Genomic DNA, 7,929 nt, shown 5'->3' with positions numbered 1-7,929 from the left:
GGTTCCCTCCTTTCTTGTGCCAAGAATGTTGACGCCCTTATATAGCTGACACCTTGGAGCAATGGGTGAAACCTGCTTTGCAGTTTTGGGATGCTAGAGTTTTTATGGTGAGAACGTCAACTGGTGCGTTTTCCCTCGACTTCAAACACGCCCGTACCTGTAAGAGTTTGTGAGTAATATATATGCATGCGTTACGCATGCATTTGACCTGGCTGAGTCAGTCTATATCTATTGTGCATGAAGCTGAAATAAGTTCTTTGTCTGTTTAGGCTTGGTTTTGTGAGTTTACACACTGCTGGGGCGTCTGATGATCTTGCGCCTGCCAAAATGAATTGACTAGCCAAACTACAGGCTGTTTGAATGTCATGGCTATATTTATCCAGTGCGAGACACACAGTGTGTCTCTGTCTGTCCCCTTTGAGAATGAGGTTTGGAATGCCACCACATAAAACCAAAACTAGGCCAAGCACAGATGGACCGACTGCTCCACAGGCGTGTGGACATGTCCAAGGCTGTGATTGTGCTGCATAAAGGACCCCTGTATGCCGCAGCTTGAGTTCACAATGTAAACAGTGCCGTCGTTCCCCGGCATAAAAGGCGGGCATTGATTTGAGCTGAACTGAATCGAATCAGATCAAACCAAACAGGACTACAATTTTCAAGAGAAAAAAACTGGAGTGACTGATGCTGATGTGAACATTTGGCGTAACATGTAGTAAATCGGATCAAATCAAATTTATATTGATTGGTTGCGGTATTCATGGTCTTCCTTTTTCATAAATGTCTCTTAAATGAATGATTTTTGGGGCTGTCATATAGCATTTCAGTCAGAACCGTTATAGTCAAAGGAAGATAAGCAGCACAGAAGAGAGCAGCATCAGTGACAACAAATACCACAAATAATGAGATACATCATGGAACGAGAAGCTGGAGTGGAGGTGGGTTGCAAAGCTGCTTGCAGATCCACATTTAAACAGGTTAGGTCTCACTTACACGTACCTAGAAAAGGTCCTGCTTTGGTTGCTAGCAGCTTTCTGTGGTCACGTGTACTTTGAACATGACTAGTCTGCAAATACTCACCAACCAGTCGTGAAACTTGGTAAAGTGCGATGCAAAACAGAGAATTTCTGCCTTCAAAGTAATAGTTGTGCTGCAACCAAGATGTCTGAAAAGGTGCAACTTTTACTTTGAAAAAGAACGATTTCTGGTTTGCATCTGCCACACCTTTCATCTACCACTGAGAGAGAAGTTGGAGAGTTCTTGTTGCCAAATCTGTGTCTTCAATGTAAACTATAGGCAACGTAATCTGCTGTCGATAACAGCTGTTCCAAGGAGATTTTTGGTACAGTGCAATATACCTTTTTAAGACCATTCTCACCTAACCTCCAGCAACCACTGGCCAGCTGTTTGCAGAACGCCCATTTTCATTAAGGTTGCCAGAGACTCAACTAGTTTCTAGGCCAGATATACTGAGGTATTAAATACCACACCTGAAGACAGTCACCTGAGGCACGATCTGATATCCTCGTGTTGGTGTTGTTCCCAGATCATCATACTAAAGGTTGTTCCAGGATCAACATTGCAAGTGACCAATCAGAATGTTGTGATGTCATACTTTTGCGACTTTGGGAAAAACCGGCGTAAAACAAAAAACTGTACTTAAGCTGCGAGAAACCGCCTTTGTCCGCCGATCAACGGACCCTAACCCTTTAATAAACGCTAAGCAGAATTGATATTGTCCTTGCAACATTGGAATTTCATAAATGCACGAATGGGTTGGTGTGCAAAAGAATAACGTCACAATAATGTGATTGGTCACTTGCAATGTTGAACCTGGAACAACATTTTCATGATGATCTGGGAACAACACCAACGCGACGATATCAGATCATCCGTCACCTGAGCCACAAGCTTACATGGGTCGGCACTGAGATCATCTGACTTTTCATCATTTTCATCGTTAGCTGCATGTTCTTACATTTCCTGTAATCCATTCCTTGTCGAGAATATTGAAATTTTGTGTCTCATCAATATCAATCTCATTGTTTATGGTTTTGTGGCGGGGCGTGGTTTGCGATGCTGCTGCAGGTGCGATTGACCCACCTGCGCGGCATCTGCAATCACGCCTCGCCGGCTTAAAAGTTTGGGAGTTTTGGTGAATGTTGTGGATGTTGTTGGTATGTTGAGCTGGCAGCGGGAGAGTATGCTGCAAAGCATGTTCATGCCATCGGGTCTGCCGTGGTCATTCATAGGTTTAATGTTGGATAGCTTTGATAAGTCATTTGTCATTTGTGGAATTGTAAAGCGATTTGAGGGTCTCAAAAAGCGCTATATAAATGCAATCCATTATTATTATTATTATTATTATTATTATTATTTGTCACTGTATTTGTCACTGCGATTAGCAACACCAGAAATCATTTGTCAAATTTGTTTCCACATAAGAACACACCAATGAGTTTTTTAAGCATTTTTTGACAGTACAGGAAGAAGGTTGGCCATTGATCACTCCTGCAGTTAATATTGATTGACTTTGCTTGGTTAATATATCATTTTTGTAATCTCTTGAAATTCTTAAGATGAAATGACTTTTCGGGGAGTGTTTGGAGTAATGTTCCTGCTTAACCAGATATTTAATTTAACAAGTTCTCCCCTGGCCCTGAGTTAAAAGCAGAAGAAAATGGGTAGATGGATGGATCAGAGGTCAAATGGATGGAAACAGACCAATGGGAATATAGTGGAAACAACTGCTAAAAATTTCTCTTTCAAATCCTTAACACGACCTACTCCAGCAGCCGACCTGTCAGATCCTGTTCGTGCTGAGTAGCTCCATCATCCTTTCATCCTTTTGACCCATTTATCTGCAGGACTCTGCCCAGGTAAATCTGCACTGATATCATTATTTTCCCATTAAAGGCACCCCTAGAGTATCCGGGGCAGATAAATCTAGGCCAAGCAATCCTCCTACTTCACTGAATAGACGAGGGGAACTCAAGAGGGAGATAAAAAAAAATCAGATTGAGAGAATTACGAAGCATTATAATGCTAAACAAGTTAAATGGGGGAGTTTAAGTGTAATGGTTGAATGGTTTTAGGTTATTTATTTGAATAAGATGAGTAAAATTGCTATTTAGAAGCCATTTCTCTGATGCTGGATCTATATTATACTGCAGAAAATGCATGTTGTGAAGCTCTAGATGGCTATTTAGTACCAATACAAAGCATTTATGGTGCAATTGAATTTATTAGCATAGATGGTAAAAAGGGTTAGCCATCTGTCATGTTGCATTTCCTCTGCAATTACAAGCTTGTCTGTAATGTTATTTGGCCAGTGTTTTCTTTATGACAAGCAAACACAGGGGGTGGGCATTGTTTTTAACGTATTATTTTTAATGTAAGATGGTATTTTAGGCTCCTTCAGTATGTACAGTACAAGTGAATCTGTGGGTTTGTGTTTCCATGTCGCTGTCCCTGCATCTGTCTTTCATATGGCGACTTTCAGTCCTTGCCCTCGTGCTGCAGGGCACTTGCCTGATGCTGTGTGACATTTACATGTGGTTGGCTATTAGTGTTTAAACTAAATATTACCACAACCAAGATCAACAGTAGACACTGACCAGGCCCAGGCGCCGGCAGCTACCACTCCCCTTCCTTTCTCCCTGTCTCGCTTTTTTGCTCTGCCTTTTCTTTCTCTCCCTCTCTTGTGTAAATGTGTAGGTGAGTGTGTGTTTGTGTGTGTGTGTGTATGTAATATACAAGGATGAAGCCAAGCAGCCAATTATGGCTAGAGCAGGAGTGTCAACATGTAGTAAAAGCGCATACAGCCCACTGTCTGGAAGCGCTGAGAGAAAGAGACAGTGAAAGATGAAAAAATTAGGAGCTGGGATATAAAAAGAGACAGACAGAGATTGACAAATGGAAGAGGACCTATAAAAAAATATACCAAAATAGACATTTGGGCTGTTGCAAAAGGCACATGATGAAGACAAAGTAAAAAAAGAACCAACATTGAATAACACATGACTAAACAGAAGGAGAAACATTTCTCTGCTTCCTTTGCCTCGAGGATTTCTTCGAAAGGACGTGGCGACACCGTCATTGTTCTTTGTACCCAACAGTCACACATATTCCCAAAGGGGTCATTGAAAAATTCTTGGAAAGTAAAGTCACATTTTGCCTTTTTGTTCCAGTAAGAATTTATTTTTGAGTTTATTTCATTCTATGTATGGTATACATTAGCTGGATGCTGATATGTGAGATATCCAGGATGGTTTCTGATGTATTAACATCCCAAGAGAACTGATTTACAATGAATATTGTGATTCAATAGAATGCTGAGCCGGGGGTAGGGATTAATAAATATGTACATACTTCTTCCTGCTCCATTTCAGACATAATAATTGTCATATAATGTCATTTAGACTCTGTTTATTTAAGTTTTTTGTTTTTGTCTGAGCACATATGTGTGTGTATGTACATATATATTCGTATTTGTACGTGTAAATGCAAGTATGTGTACATATATATATTGGTGTGTTATATATGTCTGAAATAAAGATACAATAATAATAATGATAGTAATTTCCGATACTATTTCCAATTATATATTTTTAAATTATATGTTAGTTTCCTAGAGGCAAAATCTGTACAATTACCAGATATCATAATTTTGTTTTACTTTGTTAGATCAAATTGCGTTGGTTTTTTTTATACAGTCAAACCATTTTCTACCCCAGGGGTCCCCAACTTCAGGCCTCGAGGGCCGGTGTCCTGCAGTTTTTAGAGCTCATCCTGGGTCAACACACCTGAATCAAATGATTAGTTCATTACCAGGCCTCTGGAGAAGTTCAAGACATGTTGAGGAGGTAATTTAGCCATTTGAATCAGCTGTGTTGGATCACGGACACATCTAAAAACTGCAGGACACCGGCCCTCGAGGCCTGGAGTTGGGGACCCCTGTTCTACTCCATGCAGAAGTTGTTCCAAGTTGTTTCACAGCACAATAGCTGTGTCATCCGCAAACAACATTACTTTACTCATATTATTTGGACGTATTGATTACAGTTTTCAAGATAACTGTTGACTGTTGCCACCTCTCTAAACTACTATAATTCAACCCAAGCCGACTGGAAAGATGACCTTTTATTGTTATGTTTTTTGTTCATTTATTTTGTTATGGTCAGTGTTGGGGAGTAACGGAATACATGTACCGCCGTTACGTATTTAAAATACAAAATATGAGTAACTGTATTCCGTTACAGTTACAGTTTAAAAAGGTGGTATTTAGAATACAGTTACTTTGTTGAAATAAATGGATTACACGGCAGTACTTCCCTGTTTCATATTGTCGCGGGTCAGGCCTGTTTGGGTTTTGTTTGACAGCTACGTTCTGTTGTTCCAGGTGGCAGCGTTACGGTTGCCATGGTTACAGGGTGACGCTCTCGCTCTGCGTGTTTCCTGGGTGAGAGAGGCCTTTTTGTTGTTGTTGTGCTAAGCTAATAGGCAGAATGCTACAGGTATAGCTCTAAAGAATGTAGCATCATAGGCAGTGTAGTCCGTGCTGCAGGGAGAATGGACTGTCATACCCGTTATGTGTCTGTGAGCGAGGGAGGGAGAAAAAGGAAAAGTACGAGCTGTCATCGAGCAGAAACGGGAGCTGGAAGCATGTAAATATAATAATAACCACTGCAGCCAAGAAGAGTGCCTGACGAGCCCAGTTGTAAGTAAGCTATTAAGACTCGACTGTACACCGTGTTCGTGTTTTCCTCCGAAACAATAAGTTCCATTGGAGCAGCCTTTCAACGCCTCTCTCTGTCTCTCGCTAGCAAAGTTGACCCAGACAACAAAGTAAAGCTAGTTTTCGGCTACGAGCCCGACACAGAACCCACCGTATTAGCCAGAGGTCCCTTTACTACGGTTCGGAGCCGCGGACCTTCAGTAACAGTAATAAATCACAGCAATAGTACATTCATGTAGTTGTAAACAGCATGATAATATATTAAGTAATCCAAAGTATTCAGAATACGTTACTTTCATTGAGTAACGTAACGGAATACATTACAGAATACATTTTGGGGCATGTATTCTGTATTCTGTAATGGAATACATTTTAAAAGTAACCTCCCCAACACTGGTTATGGTAGCATTTTATTGTTTGTTATTAAGATTACAAGCTGACTTGCATCAAGGAACACAAGCGTTCAGGAGGTTTCCAAAATATGTGATGCCTACAAACAGCTGGAGCTGAGGCAAACAGTATTGTTTTCTTTCATCATATCATGGCAGTGAATACACACTGAGTGTTACGTACCTGAACAGTCCAGTTCTCTGGCCACTAGCTACTTGGTAAGTAACTGAATCTTCCTGCATAATAAGTTATAGGAAGTCCTTTGATCCCACGAGCACCCATACAAAAGTGAAAGTGAAACGGTAACATGCACACAAGGACCCAGCTATCGACACCACACAGCCTTGACTTAAAAATACCACAAGAAGTGAACCACACCTCCAGGACAGTTGTCCTCCTTACAATGAGTACCAAACATATTTCTCCATGACAGATGGACACGCCGGCCTTCTATCAGTACTTTTTGCGCCCGTTCACAGTCTTTATGTTTATAGCGTGCACCCACTGACATGGATGTGTACACAAAACTAATGTAACATAGTTTAAAATGAATTTCTCTCTTGGAAGAATTAAGTAACGTGCTGCATTACTTTTAAGAAGTTTGGGTTCTGTGTAATATGTGTAATACATTACTTTATTTGAGTAGTAAATCCAACACGGATCACAAGTTTTATTATAATCCCAATTATATATTATATTCATTTCGGGGTTAACCTTACTTTGACCCAGGGTTGTTTTAAGTCCCAAAAGTTATGAGCACAGGGAATATAAGCAGATAAAATAGAATTGAAGCACTCTAAGCTCATCTATTGCAGGGACCCCCTCTGTTCAGGCTTAAAGGCCGATTATGGCATATCTCCTCCTTAATGAGTGCTCCAATCGAAACAGAACTTTGCATGAACATTTTCACATATACAGCAATTTTAAATTTTTCTGTGTTTACATTTTTTTTCTTATAAAAGTTTTATTATAATCCCAATTATATATTATATTCATTTCATCATCCCTCTACAAATGTATTGTCACATTCTCGGTGTGGTTCTGTTTCACATGTGACGTCACCTGTAACAGTCAGCAAAGGAATTTTGTTCACCTCTAAATATGAAATAAATAATTTGAAAACCACCTACGGGCAGGTTTTAAAGATTCTTGACATATATATTAAGCTTTTAATAACCAACACCCAGATTGAATAGCTGTCCCTGTCCCTTATTTACCGTCCCGTTCTGTGAACGGACGGTAAATAGGAGGCATATGTTCACTTTGACCTACAAAAGTCTGGTGGACCAAACCTTCAGCCTGACCCTACGAACATCAACATCAGATCTGTCTTGTATGTATTGGGGGAAACAGTGGAGTGGAGAGAAATCACCTGTGATCTTGTTAGGTTCAGTAGCTTGAGCCTGTGTGTGGATCAGAGTGTGTGCCCCAGATCCCAAGGGAGGAGCTGTGGCTCGGATTAGTTAACCCTGTCTCACCCAGGTTGCTGGGCGTCCTTATCCCGGCGGGATAAGCCTTTAATGAGTTCACCGCCTTCTTCTCTCTCTTTTCTCTCCCTCTCTCCGGGCGTTTTCATTTCAGCTTGGGCTTTTGCTTACTGGTCATATTTTTGTTCTTTATTTCATCTTTTTTTTCTCCTTCTTCTTTGTAGTTTCTTTGTTTCTTTTGCTATCCTATGTCTCACAGCTTCACCCCAAGCTGCCATTTTCTTTTTATTCCCAGTCTATCTGTTCTTCCTCCTCCACCCCAACCCCCACCTCTCAGCATATGTTCTTCTGGGTCAGGATTAAGGACTTTCTTGT

This window comes from Neolamprologus multifasciatus, chromosome 17 (genome assembly GCF_963576455.1).
Source record: "Neolamprologus multifasciatus chromosome 17, fNeoMul1.2, whole genome shotgun sequence".
NCBI classification, from domain to species: Eukaryota; Metazoa; Chordata; class Actinopteri; order Cichliformes; family Cichlidae; genus Neolamprologus; species Neolamprologus multifasciatus.
The sequence above is the reverse complement of the archived record's forward strand: the minus strand, read 5'-3'. Positions refer to the sequence as shown.